The sequence below is a fragment of the Mauremys reevesii genome, linkage group 23, assembly GCF_016161935.1.
Source record: "Mauremys reevesii isolate NIE-2019 linkage group 23, ASM1616193v1, whole genome shotgun sequence".
Lineage (NCBI taxonomy): Eukaryota > Metazoa > Chordata > Testudines > Geoemydidae > Mauremys > Mauremys reevesii.
In genome coordinates, this window is record NC_052645.1 from 2859228 (window position 1) to 2884477 (window position 25250).

Sequence of the window (25250 nt, forward strand, 5' to 3'; positions counted from 1 at the left end):
GCTACAGAGGCTGGGTACCTCCCCTTTCATAGCTCCAGAAAGTTCTGACAGCTGAGCCGCTATCTACACCGGGATTAGCTTGATAGAACTGCATTGCCAGCCTAAGTCATGTAATTACACCAACCTAATTTTGTAGTGTAGACCTGTCCAAAGAATCACACACACACCTTGGGAGCAAAACTTCATCTGCTCCTCTGCTTTATAGAATCCAAACACGAACAACACTTCTCAGGGCCCAGTGGGGATTGGCAGAGAGTCAGGTGTGGGCCATCTTTATCCCAGGAGAGATGGACTCTAAGGGTACGTCTCCATTACAATGTAAGCCCAGGTGTGGCACGCTGTGCTCAGAGCAGCACCCTGCAAGCCCCATATTCACCACTCTCATATAATGATGAGATGGTTCGTACAAAGTCTGCCTGGTGAGGTGTCATTTCAAAAGTCTTGATCTGTTGAACATTAATATCGTGTTGGATTGTGTGTGCTCGCATTGGTTGGGAAGTTATGAAGTTTTGCTCTGTGTGCGTTACTGAGATATGTTATGAGGTTGGGAAATGCCCCCCACCAGACTTTCAGGTGCGACAAGGGAGGAGCCAGACTCGCTGCTGGCCCATTGAAGGGATCCACACTCCCAAGGACCATCCCAGGAACCGTGTACAATGCAGGCTTCTCCGAGATAGCACAGCGACAATGGACACTGATTGACTCACATCGTAGCAAAGGAGCTTCCTAGCAAGTCAGAGGAAACTATGAAAGAGGGGAAGAGACATCATGACCTGGCCTCTCTCCCCCACAACTCAGCAGCTGGAAACACACCTGGAGGAAAAAGACTGAACTGAACTGACTCAGAAATCAGAAGAGAATAATAACAATAATACTTTCAAACCAAAGTCCCCAAACAGACTAGTATTAGTTTTTCAGCAGAAAATTTTCAGTTTGGGGAATTTTGTTTTCTCAGTCAGACTTGGCCAAGGGAAGCAGGGAGAAAATGTTTGAGCTGCCTCCTTCAGAACAGCTTGGCCTAGATACTAGCTCTGGTTCACTGTTGTGGCCTTGCTCGAGTTGAGGGTATTTTAATAATTTGGGCAGGTCCCAGGGTGTTTTGGGGAGAAGATGAGGATGTTACCTCTTGAGATAAAAACTAAGAAATACAGCACTAGAGAATTTCTTTTTTAAAGAAATCTGGGATTTAGACATTTTATTTAAAGCAAGGGAGTTCTGAGTTTCTGAGAAGGTTTTTGTTTGCAAGAAGCAAGATCGTTTGAGCTGTCATTGTACCAAAGGGGAGATGGTTGTCTACAAAGGAGGGTGAAAACTAAATGCATCCGATGAGAATGGGATTTGAACCCATGCATGCAAAGCACAATGGATTAGCAGTCCATCACCTTAACCACTCGGCCACCTCATCTGAGCTGTTAAAAGGGACAGGAGGAGAAATCTAAGGCCAGCAGAGCTAGGGCCAATAAGGAGTTTTTAAATACTACGCAGAAGCAGGGGCTGAATGAGCTCCCCCTCACATCTAGTGAGGAGCTGGGGGAAAGACTTCAGGAACAGAGCGTGTTTGCACAGACACACCTACTCTGCCTAGGTATGCAGCATGATGGGGCCGCTTTCCCAAAATGACCAGTTTCGGCTGGTGGTGGGTTACAAATCACTTTAGGATTCAATGGAATGAAATGTTATTATCCTTCCTGCATGATTGAAGGGCAGCAGAACATACCTAGACTGTCCTGATGGAGGGTGGGTGGGTGGGTGAGGAATAGCTTTTATTGGACTTCATAGAAGTGATTGAGAACATCACCCTAAACCAGTGGTCCCCAAACATTTCACTCTGTGCCCTCTTAGCCATGGCTGTGGCCCCTTGGAAGCCGCAGTCAAGAACTGAGGCTGGGAGTGGGGCTGTTGCTTGCTGGGGAGAGGGGTGCAGACAGGGGTAAGGGGATCGAGGCTGAGCTGGGAGCCAGAGCCCCAGGCTGACGTTGGGGTTGGGGAAGAGCTGGGGCAGAGTGGGGCTGAGTGCTGCTCCCTCCATGGGGGCTGGCTCAGGCCCTGAGGTGCCCCCATGCATGTTCCTCTGTGTCCCCCTAGGAGTCATGCCCCACATTTTGGGAACCACTGAACCCTACTCGCTAAGCAGGGGCTAGTGATGCCAAAGCCCAGGGAAAGGGAGAACAAGTGCGGGCCCCCAGCACTGGAGCCATGTGAAGGGGCTGCAGGAGAGGGGCAATGGCTGGTGGCCCAGGGAGTTAAGGGCAAAGGGGGCACAGGAGGGGGCAGGAGTTAGGGGTGAAGGAGGTGCAAGGGGTGGGAGTGCAGGAGCTAGCGGTAAAGGGGAGTGGGGACCGTCCAGGGCAATGGGGAAGTGCCAAAGTACAAGCTTTGCCCAGGGCACCATTTTCCCTAATGCTGGTCTGAGCAAACAATTGGAAATGACCCTTCAGTGAGACCAGAACCATCGTGTAGAAAAGCCCCTTTGTTAAGTGTTGGTGGCTGAGGGCTTAGGGAGATGGGTTAGAAAGCAACAGGCGTCTTTCTGTGGAGGTTTGATTCTTGCCTGTTAGGCAAGGCTGGTGTGTGGTGTCTCCATGGCTGTACTTTCCGTGTCTGATCTGCCACATGGAGCCAAGTCTAGACATATTCAGAGGCTCTATGCCAGCGTTTCTCAAATTTCCTTTCACTGCAACCCCCTTCTGCCCAAAAAAAACTTACTCCATGGCCCTGGAAAGAGGGACTAGGCCCCTCCCCACTGAGCAGAGGCAGGGAAGACAAAGCCTGAGCCCTGCCCCAGTTAGGGGAGGTCAAAACCAGAGCTTGAAGGATTCAGCCCTGGGTGGTGGGGCTCAGAAATTTGGCTTCAGCCCCAGGCCCCAACAAGTCTAACGCCAGCCCTGGCAACCCCATTAAAACACGGTTATGACCCACTTTGGGGTCTTGCCCCACAGTTTGAGAACCACTGCTCTAGGCTGATGGGAGAGAGTTTTCCTGGGGGTGTAGTTAATCCACTTCCCAAGAGGTGGCAGCTATGTCAGTGGGAGAAGCTATATCGGTGGGTGTGCAAGCTGTGGTGTTTGCCACATTTAAGAAGTTTAATCAAACCCCATTTTTAAAACCACCTGTGGTCTGGGAATGGCAAAGGAGCTCGATGAATCAGGGTTTGTCCTTCAAAGTCCTGAAAATCACGATTCCCTACTCAGGTCATTGTGGGGGTATAGCTCAGCGGTAGAGTGCTTGACTGCAGCTCAAGTGATCCTCAAGTGGTCAGATTAGATGCTCTAATCGTCTCTTCTGGCCATAAAGGCGACTAATTTCTGAAAAGCTGAGTGTAGCATTGGGAGCAGCATCTGATGTTTTCCTGTCTAGCCGGCTTGCTGCCTAGAACGAATGCTCCTTGAGTGGGGTGATCCACAGGGAGTAGCTCAAACCTCCAAAGTGCCTGGCCAGGGGCAGGACATTAGCACAGCAAGGGAGGGGTGTGGCAGTGACATCACAAAGGCCTTTTGCAGGACCTCAGACTATTGGTCCAAGGTGGTGGGGAGGTGGTGACCTCACAGAGAGATGCTGACATCAGCCAGGCAGGACAGGGCGAGGGGCCAGGGAAACCTCAGAGACCCTGTGGCTTTGCTTCAGCAAGTCTCCTTCTCCAGGTCTCTCTTTGAGGACTGAGAGAGTATTCGGGTTCAGGCACGTGAGCGCCAGGAGGAACCTCTTTTGAGTTTTCTCCTTCCCTTTTCATGATTTTACTAGAAAACAGCCATCCCTGTTTAGAAGGTAAGAGCCTCCTTGAGGTTTGAAACCTGTTCGGTCTGATCCATCTGGTGACAGTTGAATTCTAGGCATGGAAAACACAAACTTAAGGAGGCAGAATTTTATTCCGCACCTGGGATTTTGTCCCATAGAATCAGTGGGGACATTAGGGTTTGTCCTTTTTGTTTCACCTTTTCCTCCATCCATCCCTTCCTCCTTTCTCTTTGTCTCTTGCTTCTTTTGTCCTTTCACCTGTTCCCCTCCCAACACCAGGAGCGGTGTGTGTGTGTGTGTGTGTGTGTGTGTGTGTGTGTTGCGGGGGAGTGCTCTGCAGCTCCCACTGTGGGAGGTCCACCCAAAAATGTGGGGCTGAAATAGTGCTCGGGCAGTGATCCCCACCAGTGACCTGGGCCATCCTTTGGGCTCTCTGGTGAGAACCCTCAGCCTCCCGTCCTCAGTCTCTACCCTGATTGGCTGAGCAGAGGGTTATTGACAGGGTGGAGATTCAGGTCCTTGTTGTTCTCTTTTAAGACCAAGGAAATAAGTCATACCCTGTTATATGTTGACAAATTTTGCTGCTTTGCTGCATTAATGGTCTCTGAGCAGTTCATGATTCTCTCTAACATTGCAGTTCTCCTCAAATACTTGTTTAATAATTACTGTGAACTGTTGTTGGTCTGGAGCTCATCTGAGAGCACTTTATTCAGGTCATTCAGTGTTTGAAATTGACGATCTGATGGTTAGTTTCAAAATCAGGGCTCTTGGGTCCTATTCCCAACTCTGCCACTGGCTGGCTGTGTGACCTAAGACAAGTCAATTCTCCTTTCTCAGCCTTAGCTTCTCCCTCTCTCAAGTAGGGATAATGATGATCCGCTCCTACCTAGCTCAAGGTGGGTGGAGGATGGGGATCCATTGGAGAGTGTCACTAGGAGTATCAGAGGGGCCGTGTTAGTCTGGATTTGTAAAAGCAGCAAAGACTCCTGTGGCACCTGGCTAAGCAAACAGAACAAACCCCAAATCCCCCCTGTGCTTTGGGAGCCAGGTTTGCTGTGGGAATCCTGTAGTTCAGATGACTTCACGCCTGGGCATTGTGATTCTTTACCAGTTTCTCTGGCATTGGGGCAGTTTTGTGCTCACAGCTGTGATGGCCGAGTGGTTAAGGCGTTGGAGTCGAAATCCAATAGGGTTCCCCTGCGCAGGTTCAAATCCTGCTCACAGCGAGGCCTGTGTTTTAGCCAGTCTCTCACCCGGGCAATACCTCTGTACAACCCCCTGAGACACTCTCAATTCTCTCCCCACCCCAAGTAAATTCTGTTCTGCTCCTTTCATCGAGATGCCTGGGACACTCCCGCACACTGTGTACCTGAGGGTCGGGCAAACTCTCAGCACCTGAAGCCTCTGCCACTCACCTAGTGCCCCATAGATCAGCCATAGCCCTGGTTCTGCTCCTCTCTCTAGCATGTGAGTCAGCGACTCCATGGGAGCTACGGGGCTGCAGAACCAACAGAGAGAAAAAAAGGTGCTCAGCACCCACTGGCAGCCAGCTCCCCACCCACTACAGGCCTTGCTGACAAGCTCCTCACACTTGCCAGTGATCAGCTGTTCAGTGGGGTGCAGGAGGCGCTGGGGAGGAGCAGGGAGAGTGGGAGAGGGAGAGGAATGGGGCAGGAAGGTGCAGGGCGGGAAGAGATGGGACAGGGTGGGGGCTTGGGGAAGGGGTGGAGTGGGGCAGGGCCTGGGGAGGAAAGGGGATTTGTCCCATACCCGGATCCCTCTAGGGCCGGCCCTGAAGGAAGCACCGACTATCACAGTGACAATAAAACTGACCAGCCTTGTGGGGGCTGAGGAGATCCGCACTCACCAGGTCTCTTGTCTCCCCAAGGTGAGCCAGACACTGCTCTCTCCTGGCTCTCACTCTAGCAGCTGGACGCCAGGAGCCATTTCCCCTCAGGAAGTGCATCGAGTGCCCCTGTGGTGCTGGGGGGCTGGCGCTGCTGCTGCCTGTGGGGCTGGCAGGGGGGCTGATGTCTGCACAGACTCTCAGCTGCCAGGCCGGAGGGGGCACTTGGGACCTTACCAGACTGGCTCAGTGAAGACGGGGGGTTGACAGAGCAATACAGACGCTCTCCAGAGCACGGAGCAGCAGCCGCCCATGCAGCCAGGCAATGAGCATTTCCCACAGCCTGGAGCCGAGGGGGAGGCGGCAGCTGCTGTTCCAGCTCCTCGGGGACAGGCCCTGTCAGCCAACAGCCACTTCTTACTCCCCACAGCTAAGGGCGCCGGGTTCCTCCGGTGGGGGTGTGGAGCAGCCGTTCGTTTTCCTGTCCTCACTCCTCTGCGGTGTGAAAATCGGGGAGGGGAGGCAGAAGCCCCACTTCCCTCCCGAAATGACGCCCAGTGGGGGAAGCCAGGACAACAGGGTGGGGCGGCAAGTGGTGGCCAGACTCTCACTGCCAGGGTCTAGTCTAGCTCAGGGTCCAGCTCAACTTCCTCCCCACACCACTGGCCCCCCGTCCCCTTCCACCACCAGGTCAACCCGGGCACTAGGGCAGGAACGGGGTGAGGCAGCAAGTCAAGCTGAGCAAGGCAGGCAAAAGCGAGTCTTGTCTTCATGGGCCGCTCCCAATGACGTCCTGTTTGTGTGCAACTGCTGCAAAAACATCCCGGGCAGAGAAGCAACAGGCCAAAATACTGCTCCATGGCTGCCAAAGTAGCTTAGTTGGGAGAGCGTTAGACTGAAGATCTAAAGGTTCCTGGTTCAATCCCAGGCTTTGACAGGTTCTTTTATTCTCTTTGTACAGGGGGGCAGCTTGTTCTCTGGCAGCCCAGTGGTACTTGCACCCAAGGTGAGCAGAGCTGCTGTGGGGCAAAGCAATTTTGGGGGCCCCTTCCATTAAAAAAAGTTGCAACATTGTATTCTCATGGGGCCCCTGTGGGGCCTGGAACAAACTTCCCCACTTGCCTCCCCTGTGGGTGGCACTGATGGTGAGTCTCTGATCTTGGGCTCTGCAGTAGGAAAACATAGAATGGGCTTCTGCCCCTACTTGGCCCACCTGACTTTTAACAAGGAGAGATGAGAGCTGTCTTTCCCAACATGGCAGGAAGACAGCAAGGCAGGGTGACCCTCAGGAATGGTGCCAGAGGGCTGCTGGGCAGTGACAGGCAGGGATTGGGGATGGAAGCTCATCTGTGCAGCTGAGCAAGGGCAGTACCAGGGAAGGGGAATCTGTAAAAATGGCCCTGTGGAAGGTGGCAGGGATTTGGGGGCCCAGGAGGAGGTACTTGATGTTCAGTGCCTTGGAGCAGCTGGACTTGGCCATGGTGGGTGTTCAGGAAATGCACATTAACAACTCTAGGGTAGCTCAATAGGCAGAGGGTGATTGGAGGAAGGGCCTCCTGGCCAGGGAAGAACGATGGGGCTGGAGTCTTGTTTTTCACATTCGCGGTGCTAGTACAGAAGGTGGTGGAGCTCCAACCAGGGAGGGCATTACTGGTGGGCTTTGTGCTCTGTGGCACTGGTTACTGCTATATTAGTGTGTATGGTCCCCAGTTAAGGCATGAGAGGGAAGATCAAAGGCTCCCTTCCTCTGGGCTGCATGATGTTTGTTGTTGGGGGGGGCGGATTTTAATTATGTCAGCCGGCCTGAGCACCGCTGGTCCCGTTTTCCCAACCTTCAGAGGAAACGTTTTTACAATGAGCACTACCTGGCGCAGGTCTGTAGTGAGGTCGGCTTAGAGGAGCTCACTCCAGCCACAGAGGGGGTTCACCTTTCTGCGGGGACAGGCCAGGACTCGCATTGACCGGATTTATGCTTAGCTTTTGTGTCTTTAGCACGTTGCTTCTCAGATTCCTTCTTGGCCCGACTTGTTACACTTTGACACTTAACAGGCTAGAGTTTGTGCACCTTCCTACTATCCTCACTAGGATCTGATTTCCAAATTTTGAGGAATGACTTTTTGCCTCTAACGGCCTCCATTACTCTGCCATGTACCTAGAGTGGCGTTCTGCTGGTCGTCCTATTGTCGCTTCTGATTTAGGGCAAACGTTTCATCTGAGCCTCTAATTGCGGTGTTTTTAAACGCTCTGCATGCTGCTTGCAGGCACCTAACACTTGTGACAGCAGCTCCTTTTAATTCCCATCCAACCATCTGTACTTATGCCGATAGGTCGACTCTAGGTCTTTAACTCTGAGCGGTAGCTGAGAAGATGGTAAATGGGGCAGAAACCCGTTCGACAAACCTCTTCATTTCCTTGTATCAGAGGGGAGCCGTGTTAGTCTGGATCTGTAAAAGCAACAAAGACTCCTGTGGCACCTTATAGACTAACAGACGTTTTGCAGCATGAGCTTTCGTGGGTGAATACTCACTTCTTCGGATACCGCTCAGAGTTATTCTTGCATCCGAAGAAGTGGGTATTCACCCACGAAAGCTCATACTGCAAAACGTCTGTTAGTCTATAAGGTGCCACAGGATTCTTTGTTGCTTCACTTCCTTGTTATTTCCTGACTTCTTTATTCATCCCCTTTGCCTTATTTCCTGGGTGAGGCGGAGGCCTGCCAGGGAGCTCCCCGGCACCTCTGGCTGCCTGGGTTGAAGGCAAGAGGCAGGCCTAGGCGTGGCGAGGGCCTCCTGTCCTGGCCTGAGGCTGCAGTGCTTCCTGGTCCCCTTTTCCCACCACCCCGGCAGGCGGCTGCTGCGGGAGAACACGAGGGAGGCTCTGGGGGCGCTAGGCAGCGCTGTGTGTGTGGCTGTCAGGGGAAAGAGCCGAGGCTCCGGACTCGACCTGCCATTGACTCGCGTGGCTCTGCGCGCCGTCAGCCGGGGCGGGCCAGGCCGCGGACGTGACTCAGGCTTGGGCCGCATGGCCGCGCTTTCCTGATGAGGTATAACCCTGGGTGTCAGGTCGCTGTGCAGCTTTGATCTAAACTGACCAGCAGCCCACAGCCTCCCCCTGGGTCAGCCCCACCTGGTTACTCCTTACAGGCCGACCTCACCCCCCTTCCAGTCCCGGATTCACCCCCTAATCATCCTACTACCACTCAGAGCCACAGCCGTGGAGGTGCTGAAGGAGGGAGGGGTGACTCCAGGGTGGGGTTCTTCTCTAACGATGGCTGGCAGAAAGGTGGTGCTCAGCTCTGTCAGCGACCTGCCCAGTTGCCTCGCTGCCAGGGGATACAGACATTTCTGTAAGGCGATTAAATGGGGTATTTGGCTTCTGAGTGAATGTGAGAAATGTGCAATTATGAGAGGAATTTCCATCTACGTTTCTACTGCTCTTCAGTGGCCTAATGGCGAAAACATTAGCTTCCTAAACCAGATATTGTGGGTTCAAGTCCCATCCGGGGTGAAAAACTCCTCTCTTCTTGTATAAAGTACTGGATCTTCAGAACAGTCCTCCAGGAACAGAATCTTCCATTTGACAAATGCTTTCTAAACCCATCAGTAGCAAACAGTTAATACTAGTGTTTGTCTGAGAATAGAGTGAAGGAGTGTTTACTCCGACACAGACAGAAAGAGCAAGGCTGTTCTGAAAGAGAATGGATCTGTCTGGAGACAAAGCAGCCCATGAGACTGAGCAACCGTGTGAAAAGAAGAGGTTCAAATATGTTAGGTGTTATGTAGGTTGGCCTGGCAAATTTAGCGCTTGGCTACACTTGCAGATGTAGAGCGCTGGGAGTTAAACCAGCCCTCGGAGACCACAGCAGGAAAATGCTGCTGTGTGTTTACTCTGACAGCTGCAAGTGCACTGGAATGGCCACACTAGCAGCTCTTGCAAATGCCACAGAGAGCAGTGCACTGTGGTAGCTATCCCAGTGTGCAAGTGGCTGCAATGTGCTTTTCAAATGGGGGGCGGGGGTGGAGTGTGTATGTGGGGGGAGAGACAGTGTGTTTTGGGGGTCTGAGAGTGTGTCAGCATGCTGTCTTGTGTGTTCGGACAGCAGCAGACCACCCTCCCCACCTCTCTCTCTCACACACACCCTGCATCATCGGCAGCAGCATTCCCCAGTAATGGTTGCTTTGTCCCGGAGCAGATAAGCAGCCGGCTGTCGGAAACAGAGCTTTGAAAGGGAATATCCGCATGCCGATTTCAAAACAATGACCACAGTGGGCACTTGACTTCAGGGGATTATGGGACGTTTTCAGAGGCCAGTCACAGTGCAGTAATATAACACGTCGTCACACTCACACCTGGGCATTTCAGCCGAGGCAAAGTGAACTTTATGCTTCTCATGGAGGTGGATTACCAGGAGCGCTCCAGCTGCAGAGCCCAGGTGCTCCATGTGCCTTGCGAGTGTGGACACCTCAGGAGTTAGGGCACCCGGGGCTGCTTTAATGCGCTCAAACTTGCAAGTGTAGCCAAGCCCCTAGACTTGCGACCTGACACCCAGGGTTATAAGACAGACATAGTGACCCCCTTACTGGCCTTGGGGAACCCCAAACCCTTGTTACTAAGGGCACTGAGGAGTCTCTGTCCCTTAATAACTTCTGGGAGCTCCCCAGCAGGCTGCGGGCGTCAGCCACCTCCTGCCACACAGGTTAGACTCTTGGTGCTGTGCCAGCCGCCCCCTCGCTTGCAGGCCCAGTGTGAGAAGCAGGAGGCCTGGTGCTGGCAGAAGAGGGTTTTGATTGATCCACCTCTGTGTGCTGGGCACAGGACGCTTCCACTGTGTCACTCTGCTGGCTTTTCTTCAGCAGCACCTAGCGGCCCTGGCTCCAGGCTAGCGCCTGGTGAGCTCTGGCACTGGCAGGAAGCGCTGCAGGGTGCTGGGCAGCGGCCCTGGCAAACCAGCTGCTGGTAGGTGTCTCTGTGGTATCATGGGTCAGTGAGTGCAGCTGTTAATGGAAAGGAGGGGGGGTTATGCTCCCCCAGGGATGCCACTGAAGGCTCCTCATGGGCTCCTCAAGGTCTGCTGGGAGCTGTGATGTCCCCCTTTTGCCGCCTCGAAGGCTCCCTCCTGGACACAGTGGATTCACCTGCTGCCTACAAGAGTGTCGGGGCCGCGCTGCAAAAGCGCATCTCCCAGCAGCCGTGCCGGAGGCTCAGGTTTAATCCTCAAGGCCGAGTGCAAAACCTTCAGCCGGGAACATTTCGCTCCCTTCCCGCCTCCGCCCAAGCGGCAAGGGAGAAGCGGAGGAGACAGGCCGGCTCAAAGACGCCTCCCTCCCACTTCCCTGTACGCTGTGCAAAGCTCTTGGCCTGCCTCACGCCTCGTCAGGAAAGCGCGGCCATGCGGCCCAAGCCTGAGTCACGTCCCGGCTGACGGCCGCGCAGAGCCACGCGAGTCAATAGCAGGTCGAGTCGGGAGCCTCGGCTCTTTCCCCTGACAGCCACACACACAGCGCTGCCTAGCGCCCCTAGAGCCTCCCTCGTGTTCTCCCGCAGCAGCCGCCTGCCGGGGTGGTGGGAAAAGGGGACCAGGAAGCACTGCAGCCTCAGGCCAGGACAGGAGGCCCTCGCCATGCCCAGGCCTGCCTCTTGCCTTCAGCCCAGGCAGCCAGAGGTGCCAGGGAGCTCTCTGGCAGGCCGCCGCTTCGCCTCAGCCACCTCTTGCCTCATGGCCTAGGCTCTTGGTGCTCTGCTGGTCACCGGCTCGCTTGAAGGCCCAGAGGGAAAAGAAACAAGAGCTCACCTAGCAGAGGATGGTTTCGATCCAGCGACCTCTGGGTTATGGGCCCAGCACGCTCCCGCTGCACCACTCTGCTGGTTTTTACACCCTCCCCCTGCCACCCAGCTGCCACTATCCAGATTAGTGCCCTACGTGCTCTCGCGCTGGCAGACAGATGTGCAGGCTGCTAGGCTGCTGCCCTGGTCACAGGATTTTACAGCTTCTACAGGGCAAAAGGGATCTATTTGGGGTTTGGACCCCATTGGGAGCTGGGTAGCTGAGTGCCGGAGACGGGAGCACTTCTTAAACTGTTTTCAGTTAAGCCTTCAGCTTGTGGGGGACGAGGTTCAGCCTTGGATCCGTGTCTGCAGCAGGCGAGCGCATCTGGCTATATCCTCCCCCCCTCTCGCTGTATTAGCAGACTATAACCCGGAGCGAACGCACACGCCTTGCAAAGGAACAGGAGCCGGGATCTCAAACAAAAGTCAACATTTTATTAAGATGACGTTCAAAGAAAAAAATGTGTACGGTACAGAGTTTAGACGTAGAAGTTTCTGGTGCTCAGGGAACAACGTACAGCTTATCCAAGGGGTGCGAAGTTCTGTTTAAGATCGGGTGGCGTAAGGAATACATAATCTGCAATAGCCCCAACTGGGGGTAAAAGGTTAACGTACAGACTCTGAATTAGGAGGGTATGTTGTCCATAGGAGGGCTACTGTTCAGGTGTGGAGTATAACAAGCAGATTTGACGATGAGGATGGATTGACCCATGTTTGGTGAGGTTTAATGTTTGGTGTTTTGGAATCTTTGCCACAATCTAGTTGAGGCAGGGTCAGTATGAATTCTACCCTGCCATCTGTTGGTGATGTGTTGTCAAGGCCTTTTGGGGCTGATGTCATTTGCATGGTTACACCCACCTCAGGTTGCATGATGGGAGTGCTTGTCCAAACAGTCATTTCAGGTGTTGTGGGATCCCCAGTCTCTTTCTTATTGGGGCAGGAGTAATCCAGTGTATTTTCCTGTTGATTTCGGATCAAGGACAGAGTAACTGTACCTGGCATTTGAGGCCTGAGAGCGTCACCCTGTCCTGGAAAGTACTCACCATTAAGGGGCATGGGTTCCAAAGGACAAAATGGGGTGGGAGGTAGGAATGGATGTTTGGTGGTCTCTTGCAGGTGCTGGTCCTTTCTGTTGTCCCTGGTGTGGAAAGACAGAGGTGGTTTTGAATCCTTAAAATTGTTGTTTGTGCTCCAGTTGCTTGTTGTAAGCTTGTGCTGTTAGATCTCTTTCACGGTGTCTTTTGGTCCTGAGAGGTAAAGGGCTGCTCTGTGTGTGGTGTTATGGAGTGAAGTAGCAAGCATTAGTTTCAGAGATGGTGCGTGCCCCCGCCCCTCCTCTGGTCCATGAATCTAGTATTTGCATAAACCCACCCACTGACTATTGACTAACAATTCTGCTCTGCTTTTTCTTCCAGCTAAACTATTCTGCCAGGTTTGGCTTTTATGTGAAATAAGAGACAACCCACTAAATTGTATCTAAAATGTACACTTAAGCATCAAAGTTTTTAAATGTTCTCTTTCATAAATAATTATATTTTTTTAACTAAAGCAAGAAAAAAAATCATAAAATCTGCATTTAGAAATTTTAAAAGAAACCTAGTATTAAGTGCAAATATTGATTTTCAATCTCTTTTAATTCACTCTGCTTTGGAACCCATGTCCCTTGTATACTGAGTTTCATGTGGGTTCTGGTGAGTCCAGAAATCAAGAACTGCTAAATTCCGTTCTACTGTCCTTGATTCATATCACCAGGTTCACTACACTTTGTTATTCTTGCCCTAATAAGAAAGAGATTGGGGATCCCACAGCAGCCAAAATCACCATTTGGACAAGCACCCCCATCATGCAATGCGGGGTGGGTGTGACCATGCACATCAGCAACTAAATGCCTTTACAACACAACACCAACAGATGGCAGGGTAGAGTTCATTCTGACCCTGCTTACACCCTCCCCCCAGCCAAGAATTGGTGGTCCTGATAAATCACTCTCCTGTTATACCAACTCATTGGTATTGAATGCTGAAGTTATGGCTAGCAAAAGTAGCCACCCATCTCTGCCCTGTAGCATCCAGCTTAGCCCTTGTTAACACATAAGTCAGTGGATTGTTCTCTGTTCATACCTGAAACTGAGCAGCAGACAAGTAGTCTCAAAATTTCTCAGTGATGGCCCATTTCAAGGCCAAGAACTGCAGCTGGTGGATGGGATAGAGAGTTTCGCTGTCTGACAGTTCTCAGCTGGCAAAGGCCACAGATTTACATTTGCCTTCCACTTCCTGGTACGAGAGTGCTCATAGGCCCTCCAAACTGGCATCAGCATGCAGGATAAACGGTTTGTTTGGGTCAGCAAGGACTAGGACTGGCACATGATCAGGAAATAATGATTTCCCATCAAGCCCTGTCACATCTCTCATCCCGCCATGTCCCCAATGGAGAGGAGAGGAGCCCTCCCCTGTCCCAGGCCAGACACACCAGATTTGTGGGAATGAGATGTTCATGGTCCATTCCAGACCAAACCAAACTGCTGGCAAGTGGTGATTCTTCCTCAGTCAGCTCCTGTTAGAGTTGTTGGTGCAGCGGGGGAGAGGTATTTCTCATTTAGTTCTTAAATGCTCTGGGGTAGGGGGGTTTTTTCTTACTTGTATCTCAAACTTTTCAACCCCACCATTTTTTGTTCTAGTCTGATCTTTTCTTTCTCATGTTTAAATTCTCATTTTACTGGCTTTGTTCCAGAGCTTTCACAGCCCAATTCTCTGCCCTAAGCTTGAGCTCTCTACTGCCCTCTGAACCTATCATTCCAACCCAACCCTAAAGCCTGCACCCCAGAGCCAGTGCCCTCATCCCCCTGCACTCCAATTCTCTGTCCCATGTAGCCTGATTTAGGGTGTACTAATAATATTAATTTGGAAAATATGATGAAAATTTAATTTATTAGCTTACATTTTATTTAATATAATTGAGTTACAAAGTTACAGTTGCATTACTGCTATTCAAAAGATACATATGGCATTATATGCAACAAAGGTTTGGTTAATATACTCACACCTTTCCTTGATAACCTGGTGGTAAGAGACACAGGACCAGCCTTGCAGTTTAGGTTTTTCAATTCTTGAGTGAAAGATGCAGTGCTTAGAAAAAGCTAATGTTACTTAGGTTCACTTGACTATGTTAAACTTATAATCAAAACCTAATAAACAAATAAAAACTTAGGGAAACTGAGCTTAGCCGAGTTACTTTGAAACTTAAAGTTTAAGAACAAGTACAGGCGCCTACTGATAGTAGATAGACAGAGAGTGGAGGAAGTAAGTTAGAATGATAGAGCGACGTGCTCTAGCGAGGTGGGTTACCTCTTTCATAGGGCACAAGCGCCGGAAATCCTTCCTCCTATGCCCAAATTTCATTCCCCATCCACAAAACGTTAGGGTACGCTTACTTCATAGGCTAGTATGTTTGTGCGTGTTGATGACATGTACATATGCACATAAGTTCCCTCTTGGTGTACCTGTTAATTCTGTGGGTACAACACTGAAAATCCCCTTATGCCATTCTCCATTGTCGATTGGTCTAGACAGGCGTGGGTACTTCTCTATTTAAGTAACAAGATAAAGGTCAAGTTTCCTTTCTGAGTAAAAGGTCACAATATAGATATGCTCACTTTGCCTTAGCTTAACATACAGGATATGGCCTGTAGGTCATTGTAAGTCATGTGCCCCAGCCCCCTAATCATTTTTATTGCCCTCTGCTGGACTTTCTCCAGTTTGTGCACATCCCTTCTCATGTGGGTCCCAACCCCAAAAGTACTCACATTTCACCCCAATGGCCCCAAAATGTACATAGGGTGCTGCCATGGTCAAGTCACCCCCAGCTCTCCAGTGGAGCCTGCTGGCAGAGAACAAGGTGAAAATTAGCCAGGTCATCTATAATTCAATTCCCTCTGCTCCCAGCAGGGGGTATCGGAAAGCTCCAAGATCGCTCACTTCCCTTTCTCTCATCAGCTTCAGGCCCCAAGGTTACAAATGCACAAACCAGTTGGGAGTCTCCCCTGAGCTCAGGGGATGGGGCTACTCTGAGGAGATGGACTTGCACACTTGGGATACTAGTGCAAAGATACAATTTCAATTTCTCATAGAGAAAACTGAGGGCAAATTATATTTGGTAAAAATCTTATTTAGTGAAAGGAAAGCTGCAGTGACAGCCTGGTTACTGGGATGCAAAACACTTTCCTCCTGGGAGAAACAAGAAGTTAGAATTAGACATTTACATTGTTTGTTCCAGTGTTGGCAAAGGTTTAATTTTGCTTCTGTGTAGGTTTGTTTCAGGCTGTGACCGTTTTGGTTTATTGGGTTGTTTTGTCTTTTTTAGTTGGAATGGAGCTTTTAATTGACATTTGCTGGCTTCGAATGGCTGACCTGCAACACCAGTTTTGACATAATTCTACATATTTTATACAGATTTGGCCAGTATTCAAGGATTCAATTCCTTTATAGGAGGCTTTAGTGGTCAGGCTTATTTATTTTATGTTATTTTCTCATCCTGCAGTAGCACACCTTTTTGATAAAATGTTGAAATTATTAATTTATGGCATTTGTTAGTTTTTGTTTTTAAAAACAAAGTTTTTCTTAATGTTTGGGTTTTAAATTAAACATTGTTTATTTCAATTTTTCATTTAGGTTTTGGTTATTGATGGGATCTTTAAGAACTTTGGATTTAATACTAAAATTAGGACAGATTTAGATTATTTAAAGTAAACCCTGTTTACTATTTTATTTTAATAAAGGTTGTATTGCTCTAAACCCTGGCCGAGGGGAGGGAGTGGACAGCTGGAGTAGTTCATGGGAGGGCTGGTGGAGCGGAGCAGAGCTGTTCATGGTGACGGCTGCAGCAGATCTCCATGGAGAGGCAGGGCAGTTAGCCTCAGCCCACATAAAATGCCCCTTTACACCCTGTGTGCCCCCCCCCCATTTCCACCCAGGCTGGGGGGGGTAAAACTGCAAATGAACTTTTGAACTCTAGGGTGGCACTGACCAGGGACAGAGACTTTTGGGGTTGTTGGACTTTGGGGTGATTTGGACTTAAGACCCTGAGGGGAAAAGGACATTGCCAAATGTACTTGGAGATGGGTCTTTTGCTCATGATTTGTGTTATAATCCTGTTTGTGGTGTTTCCCCCACATGATGCCACATTGTTTCCCTCCTTTATTAAAAGGATTTTGCTACACTCAGACTCTGTGCTTGCGAGTGGGGAAGTATTGCCTCCTAGAGGCGCCCGGGGGGGGGGTAGATAATTGTCCCAGGTCACTGGGTGGGGGCTCGAGCCGGTTTTGCATTGTTATTGAAACAGAACCCCTGGATAGTGAACCCGGCCCTTGTTGCTGCCAACTCGGAGGGGCAGAAGGGTTCCACCAGCAAACTATTAGCAGACATTTAACAGCTATTTTCTTCACCAGTTTAGCCTTTTTTTCTGCTTTGTTTCTACATCAAATACATTACTCACAAAACCCCATGCTTACAGTGCTTAGATATCTTGCTGTTCTTTAGCTGTTCTAAACCTCCTCCATGTTCCTGAATGTATTTTCTGGCAAGGTTTTCTAAAGCCATGCTATGGGCAATTCCAACGGACTCTACTCTTGCCCTTACTCCACTCACCTTAACCCAACATAGAACTCATTTGAATTCTAACACTTCACTAGCTTATGTAATAAACTAGAATGAACGTTCTGTTGCTTTATTCTGTAACTGAAGGCATCCTTTCACAGAAGGAGGAAACAATACCCCAAACTGGTTTTCTACCTAGTTCAATAAGTCCCAAGTAAAAGATGGGGGGGGGCATGTTCCCCTCTTCCCTTGATGGCTCATAGCTGATTGAAAGGTCTTTTCCCCTCTGTCGGGACCTGCCAAACAACTGGGGATACTGAGGCAGATGGATCAGAGGTGCACCCTGGGAGAGTTGTGGGGACTGAAGAACTATACAAGTTCTGAGTTATTGCAGTCTCTTGGTGGCAATTAATAAATCCATGTATTAACTGCCCCACCACCACTCAGTGTGGGTCAGCGGCCCGGTGCTACTGCTTATATTTTTAATCGGTACCATTCGTTACAACTTCAACCTCCAGCAAAGCCCCTTAAACACATTTAACAACATCACTACTACTTTATCTTGCAAGATAAGGTTCAAAACTGATACATCAAAACTAAGTTAAACCACAAAACAATGGAAATACTGGTCTTGCTGCCAAGCTGCAGCCACAGGAAATCAGGTTCCTGTGTTCTTAACAGTGAGTTAGCAAGACACACAACTCTTGCTCTCTAACTCCTTGTAACTTTAACTCTTTACTTATGTCTCAGGTGAGATTTTCAGGGGGTCTAAGGATGCCTGGAATCCCTGTCACACACTCCTTGAGACTCCTGGCTGGCTCACCAGCCTGTAGCCGGATTTAAGGTGTACTAATATATAGTTGGATAATATGGGAATTTAGTTTATTAATGTAATTTTATTTGATCTTAATAATTAAGTATGGGTGTAGGCTCACCAATCTGTTTGATCAGAAGATCAAAGTTTTGTCCTGAATCAGTCTGCACAGAATTTATAAAGGACCCTCAGGGGTATGACAGGAAACTCACACTGAGACAGATATAGCTTTAAAGACTTTTTATTAAAATCAATATTAGTAAGTAAATGGTAAAATACTCAAAAGTTACAAAGTTACAATTGCATTACTGCTATTTAAAAAGTTACATATGAGAATATAGTATTATATGCAACAAAGTTTTGGTTAATGTACTCACACCCTTCCTTGATAACCTGGTGGTTAGAGACACAGGACCAGCCTTGCAGTTCAGGTTTCTCAATTCTTAAGTGAGGGATGCAGTGCTTAGAAAATGCTAAGAGCTGTTAAAGCTGACTAGGGTTTTACTTGGCTAACTTAAATCAAAACCTAATACACAAAATAAGAATAAAACTTAAGGAAACCAAGTTTAGCCTAATTCCCTTGAAACTTAAAGTTTAAGATTCCATTCCTCACCCACAGAAATATTAGAGTACAGTTAATCCATAGGTGCATGTGTGTGTACACACTGATGACAGGTATGTACGCATATCACTCTCTTGTGGTGTACTTAGTCTGTGGGAAGACCCCTATGCCATTCGTTATTGTGCATCAGGCTACATAAAAGTTCGTAGACATAGGTGTGGGACACACACACCCCCACCCCCCTCTAATAAAGTGCAATCGTGTTCACCTTCCCATCCCTGTGCACATGTTCAAGGATTTAGAATGCCTAAAATGCCCAGAAACAATTTATATAGCAGCTCAAATGGAGTTTTCTTCAACTGCTTCGATGCTAAGAAATAGCTGTTGTCAGCAGGGGTGGCTTTAGACATTTTGCCACCCCAAGCACAGCGGCATGCCTGCGGGAGGTCCACTGAAGCCGCGGGACCCACGGGCCCTCTGCCGGCACGCCTGTAGGAGGTCCATGGAACCGCGGGACCAGCGGCAGAGTGCCCCCCACACCCGCTTGGTGTGCTGGGGCCTGGAGCCGCCCCTGGGTGTCAGACTCGCCCACGTCCCAGTCCAAACCTGGGGTGGGTGGGACACAGACTGGTTCACATCCTGGTTGCCACAAATGGGATGGTTTCGTAAAGGCTTTTTGCTTTTTATGCTTGTTATAGTTACCCTTATAACCTTCGCTTGCTTCACCCCCTGCTTGGTCGCTATAGTTCGACGACTGGCTACCCATGTTACCTATCAGCAAATAATGACTTTATATCGGCCAGAGGATCGGCCAAAGGAAGCAGAGGAGTGGGGAAGTTTAAGCTCTTAAAATGCTTTAAGGGGGGAAAGCTGTTAGAAAAATAGGCCAATACAAGCCTGTTAGCAAGACTAGGCCCTTAGCATAGGTAGACTCAAGGCCCTTAGCATAAGTAAAATTAAGGCCTTAAAATGCAAGCAGAGAGAAAAGCCTGTGTCAGCTATTATCAGCTTAATGCTTGGTTTGTCCTAGTTCATGCTTATCAGCAAGGCCCACGCTTGGCGTAACATATGTGCAGCTGTCTTTTTCTGCTTATGGCCAAAAGCAGTTAGCCTAATGGGTCATCTTCTCATGCATGAAGCCAAGAGTAGTTAGTATGATAGTATAAGGGGTTAAAGGGGATATCTTATGTCTTCCTTACAATGATAAATGTATCCGTGCAGCTGCACTGTTATCATGATGGATGTATCCGTGACAGTTATGCATATCTTGTTCCTTTTTGATTGATATATGTATTCTATGTACTTTAATATTCCCTATAGATACATTTACAGGACCTATAGGGTCAGCCAAGTAACGCAAATAAGACGTCAACAAAGTTGTTTGTTTCGGGGTATAAAGGTAAGCCCATCCGGCCATGTAAGGTGTGTCTCTCTCGGGCATTAGCCGGGATGAGAACACCCGCTCAGCTGATCGATCAATAAAGCTAATGGTACTCGTCTTCCTGTTTCCGTGCTTCCTTGGCGTAATTGGGTAAGCTCCAGGGAGAATCGGGCCCTTTTGGCTAACAAGGGGAGAGGGAGTTTGTTGTTACAGAGGATCGGAGAGGGACTTGGGACCCTGGCTGATGGCCTGGAGGATGGAGACCCCAGCGACTGGTGACTTGGTGACCCGGACACCCAGCTCAGGAGTCACAGCCAGTTCTGGCCAGTGAGAGGACAATGGGCTGCGGGGAGAGGACCCCGTGACCAACCTGTTCCAGCCAGAGGGGGGCAGAGAGGGGAGGAGGCCCAGGCAACCCTGTTTACCTGGAGAAAAGACAATGGACAGAGGTGGGGCCTGGGGCCCGGGATATCGGAGGCCCAGCTGGGAAGCAGGGGGGCTCTGGGCTGGTGAGGGGAAGCAGGCAGAGCCCACCTGGCTGCAAGGGGACTGGGATGTGCTGTTACTGTGAGAGGCCAGGCCTGAGGCCCTGAGAGTTTCCTGTGCTGTGTTCAACTCTCAATAAACCCTCCTGTTTTATGCTGGCTGAGGGTCACTCCGGGCTAGAGAACAGGGGGCATCAACCCCTTCGGGGGTGAGGAGGCCCAGGGGGTCCAGAGCGCGTGGACTCCCTGAGGGGGCCCACGGCGAGAGACAGACGTGCTAAGGCTCAGAGAGGTGCGGCTCCAGGAGGTGGAGGGGCCTGACCCCGAGAGAGAGTGGACCCCCGAGAAGGGCTGTCGCACTGAAAGGGGCACCCCCCACGGACCGCACGGGGCCAAGAGTGGGCACGATCTGTGAGTCCGTGACAGGCAGTGACATCACAAAGGCCTTTTGCAGGACCTCAGACTATTGGTCAAAGGTGGTGGGGAGGTGGTGACCTCACAGACAGATGCTGACATCAGCCAGGCAGGACAGGGGCGAGGGGCCAGGGAAACCTCAGAGACCCCTGTGGCTTTGCTTCAGCAAGTCTCCTTCTCCAGGTCTCTCTTTGAGGACTGAGAGAGTATTCGGGTTCACGGACATGAGTGCCAGGAGGAACCTCTTTCGAGTTTTCTCCTTCCCTTTTCCTGATTTTACTAGAAAACAGCCGTCCCTGTTTAGAAGGTAAGAGCCTACTCTAGGGAAGGGGTGTCCTGGGGGTGTCACAGTTCGGATGCCGGTGCCCCCCCCCATGTAAGGAAGTTCCCGCTACCCTGCTCTGTGTTCGCAGTGTGGGAGAGCAGCATCCACGGCAGTGATTTGCTCCTGGCTGCTGGAGCAGAGCAGCAGGCTCAGCTGTCAGAACTTCCCGGAGTGATGAAAGGGGAGGGCCCCATGGCTCTGTAGCAGGAATGCAGGGCAGGCGAGTTCACAGAGGGCATAGTGGGATACTGGAGGAGGCCAGTTATGGTGATATAATGAACAGCAGCGTCTACACTGACACTCTGTCACTTTAAGTTTGCTGCAAAAAGCTCATCAAAGTGGTTTTATTTGGTCACCAAAACAGGGCAGTTTTGTCACCAGATGTGGCATTGCAGTGCCAACCGAGGGAGCATAGTGTGTTTTTCACACACCTGAGCAATATAATTCTGCTGAAATAACTTTGTAGTGCAGACCTGGCCAAAGATTCATACACACACAGAGCTTGCAAGAAAAACCTCACCTGCTGCTCTGCTTTGTGGGGCCCAGGTGGGGATGCAGGGAGTCAGGTGTGAGCAGACACTCTACTTTAGCCACAGGCAGGCACCATGGCTTAGCTGGTTAAAGTACCTGTTTTGTAAACAGGAGATGCTGGGTTCAACTCCCAGTGGTGCCTTGTTGAGATGCTTTTAGAGCACCTGGTATTGGCTACTGTCAGAAGATAAAATACAGAGCTAGGTGGACCTTTGGTCTAGCCCAGTGTGGTTTTTCTTATGGTTTAAATTACACTCACTGGCACTGATAATAGAGTTACTGAAAGTTTGGGAGTTAAGAGCTGATAGGTCAGTGGTCCAAGCCCCTTGCAGGTGGTCCCCTCCCTCTGGGACAGGGGCAGGTCTGAGCTATCGCACCAAATGCTCATTGTGGCTGCCAGAATCTGTGGGCAGCTCATTTAGTTTGCACCGAGGGTTGAGTCCTTGATTCACACAACAAGGATAACAACCCTTTGTTTCTCCTGCCCCAATAACATGGAGACTGGGAATCCAACACCAGCCACCAGTGATCATTTCGGCAAGCAACCCAACCTATTTCCAACATACTGTGAAATCCACATGCAGACTCATACACGAAACCTTGCAAGAAAATCTTCCTGAGGGGGTCTGAAGCACCTGCTGCTGGAGGGAAGGAGGGAGCCGTGGGTTGGGATTGAGGAGCAGCATGAGGAGGGGGGTCTGTGGGTTGGGATTGAGGGGCACTGGGAATAGGAGGGGGCTGTGGGTTGGGATTGAGGGGCACTGGGAATAGGAGGGGGCTGTGGGTTGGGACAGAGGAGAAGGGTGAAGAGGAGCAGGCTCCAGTTGGGAGTGAGGAGCAGTGAGCATAGGAGGGACTGAGGGTTGGGTCTGAGGGGCACTGGGAAAAGAGGGGACATGGGTTTGGGCTGAAGGGCATCTTCATTTGGGGATCCAGCAGGACAGGGGAAGGCAGCAGGTGATTCTAATTCCTTAGGGATATTCTGTGTGTTTGTCTGTGTGTGTGTGCAGGGGAGGAACATGCTCTATGCCCAGAGGCCTTTATTCCTCCAGGCTGCAAGGACAGAGGGGATGTCAAGGAGTTGTTCCTTCAATCCCCCCCACACAAAGGCCCTTCTTAGGAAAGGAAAATCCTGAAGAGAAAGAGTAACACCAAAGAAGAATCCAGAAAGTCAGATTTTTACAATCATACTGAGAAGTTTATCACCTGACCAGGGACTTGAACCCTGGACCCTCAGATTAAAAGTCTGATGCTCTGCCAACTGAGCTAGCCAGGCTCACATAGGAAAAGTGCAAGTTGGTGCAGAGGTGAAGCTAGTCAAGAAAAATCAAGCAGGAAACTATTGGGGAAACCTGCTGCTCTCTCTCTCTTCCCAGCCCTGGCCTGGCCTGGTATTAGTGCTGGTTAAAAAGAGGGGAAAATATCGGCATCTACCAGCCTCTCATAGCTGTACAAGACTCAGGCACAATACAGAGGTGCCCATCTGCAAGTGCCGAATGGTTGGATTGGCTAATGCAACCTGTAGACGTCCAGGGCACACTGGGATATCGAGCCGAGTGTCCATCACCATCATCATTTCGAAGGGATAATGATAATGGTAGCAAGGTTCACAACTGACTCAGCAGTTGCATACAAAGGTGCATGTTTGGCAGTTACATTGGGAAATTCTGGCTCCTTCTCAGGCTCAGGTTGGCCACCAGGTCAAGATGTAGAAGTTACAACATTTAAACTTGAAAGAGGGGCCAATTTCCCCATCATTTCCCACCTTTACATCCAAACACAATGACTTTCTGAATGAACCTTCCTCGTTCAGCCAGAAGATCTTGGGGTGGTTGTAGGAGTCACTGGATAAAATTCTCTGGACTCTGTTCTGAATCAGGTCAGAGCAGAGGTCCCTAGTGATCTAGTCTGCCTGTAAAATCTATATATCAACACCAAATATGGTGTGAAATTAATCCTCAGAAATGGCTGTTCCCCACCCAGACCCCAGCAAAGGGCTCTCCAAGGAAGGGGGCTGTTGAGGAAGGAAAGATGAAAGATGTCCTCTCCCTGGAGGGACTGGGCTCTGCGCTTTGGACAGAAAGGAGGGGAAGGAAATGGTCACACGATGGCAGCAGAACCTAAGAAATGAAACACAACAGGCTTCTGAGCACGTTGCTTCTGAACAGTGAATGAACCTGACTCCGGGATCATGAAAAGCCAAAAAGCCGTTTCTTTCTATGCCCGGGAGAAAAGAGTTCCAATCATTCCTGCCCGTTTACTTTTGAATTATTTTACATTATAAAGAAAATTGTAACAAAATTAGTCTGAACTTGAGCTGCCTGTTATTAAAAGCTGGTTCCCCAATTCAGTTGCAACTGCCCTGCTAGAAACACCCCCAGGTCCCTGCTCACCCCAGGAACAGGAAAAAGAGAAACCCCCACTGGGCACTGTCCTTGGCTCCAGGCTGCTGTCCCGGGGTGCGGGTGGGGACTGATTGTTTGCTGCTGGGGAGGGAGCCAGTAGAGGCCTCTGGTGCTCTGCTCCTAGCATCTGCCTGGCCCAGGCTGTCCTCTGCCTCAGCTGCTGCTCCCGGCCTGCTCTAGAGTCAAACACGCAGGGCCCCCAGGGGAACAGAGGCTGGGACAGGGCAGCAGCCTGGGCTGGGCTGGGCTGGGAAGATGCTGGGAGTTCTCGTTCCCTGAGAACTGGCCTGGCTCCCTTCTCAACAGCAAACAAATCAATTCCACGTCCCCTCCCCAGAAAAACCAGCCTGGAGCCAAGGGCAGCAGGGGACGATTCCCTCCAGTTCCCACTGAGGCAGGAGAGAACCCAGGGTGTTTCTAGCAGAGCTTATGGAACTGACGTGGGGAAACCAGCCTTTAACAACAGGCAGTTCCAGTTTAAGCTAAGTGTTTTTAACAATTTTTACAACATTAAATAACCCTTCAATCATAGTGTCACCATCCGTAACATTGCTTCAGCCTTACAGGTTCCCAAGTGCAAAACTAAACATCTCTTCAAAGACAAGGGAGTGGAGCTCAGTCAGTGTTCAGAGTCATCCCACATAAAAGAACCATGTTGTGGTACATACTGGCCCCATCATGTGGCCATCGCCTTTCCCTCCTCTCTGTTAAAAGTTTTAGTATTTTGCACAGAAACCTTCTTCCCTCAGGAGAGACTTGGGAACCAGGGCTGCCAGCCAGACAAAAACTTTTAAGAGGAGGCGTAACCTGTCAAAAAATGATCTCCCTTCTTCAGTTCAGTGACACCTTGAAATGTTACTTGTCCCGGCAGAGCTGGAGGATTGAAAGCCGCTACATCAAACCCCTGTGTAGCTCACAGGAATGGACATAAACACTCCCTGGTATCTGAAGAGATGTTTAGTTTTACCCTTGGTAAACTACAAGACTAAAGGGAAAGGCAGTGGTGCCAAATATATAGAGTGAAACACGAAACAATCGTCATAGTTATGCCCATAGTGACTGCAAAATTTTTCTATATACTTCTTATTATTTTCTCTGGTATCTAGACATTGACTAGACCTTGACCAAGAAATTTGGCTCTTGATAAAATAATCAACTATCCCTGGTTAATGGAATGGACGAGAAATCCTTTGTGGTCTCTCCACGCAGGTTCAAATCCTGCCAGCTACAGCTGCAGTATATTGTCATTACTGTTGTCTTAGTGCCTGAGCATCCACAGAGCCAAACTGGGGCCAGATCTAGGGTACGTCTACACTACGGGATTATTCCGAATTT

The 25250-nt window shown here is 50.0% G+C and overlaps 5 non-coding genes across 5 annotated transcripts; 3 read left to right on the forward strand and 2 right to left on the reverse strand.

Annotated features, from left to right (window-relative positions):
- Positions 1–1323: 1323 nt before the first annotated feature.
- On the reverse strand, positions 1324–1405 carry TRNAS-GCU. Its single transcript has one exon. It is a non-coding gene; the product is annotated as a tRNA-Ser (tRNA).
- A 3474-nt stretch (positions 1406–4879) lies between these two features.
- Positions 4880–4961, forward strand: TRNAS-CGA. The gene has a single exon. It is a non-coding gene; the product is annotated as a tRNA-Ser (tRNA).
- A 1484-nt stretch (positions 4962–6445) lies between these two features.
- On the forward strand, positions 6446–6518 carry TRNAF-GAA. The gene has a single exon. It is a non-coding gene; the product is annotated as a tRNA-Phe (tRNA).
- Positions 6519–21578: 15060 nt separating this feature from the next.
- On the forward strand, positions 21579–21652 carry TRNAT-UGU. The gene has a single exon. It is a non-coding gene; the product is annotated as a tRNA-Thr (tRNA).
- A 1061-nt stretch (positions 21653–22713) lies between these two features.
- TRNAK-UUU lies at positions 22714–22786 on the reverse strand. The gene has a single exon. It is a non-coding gene; the product is annotated as a tRNA-Lys (tRNA).
- Positions 22787–25250: the final 2464 nt, after the last annotated feature.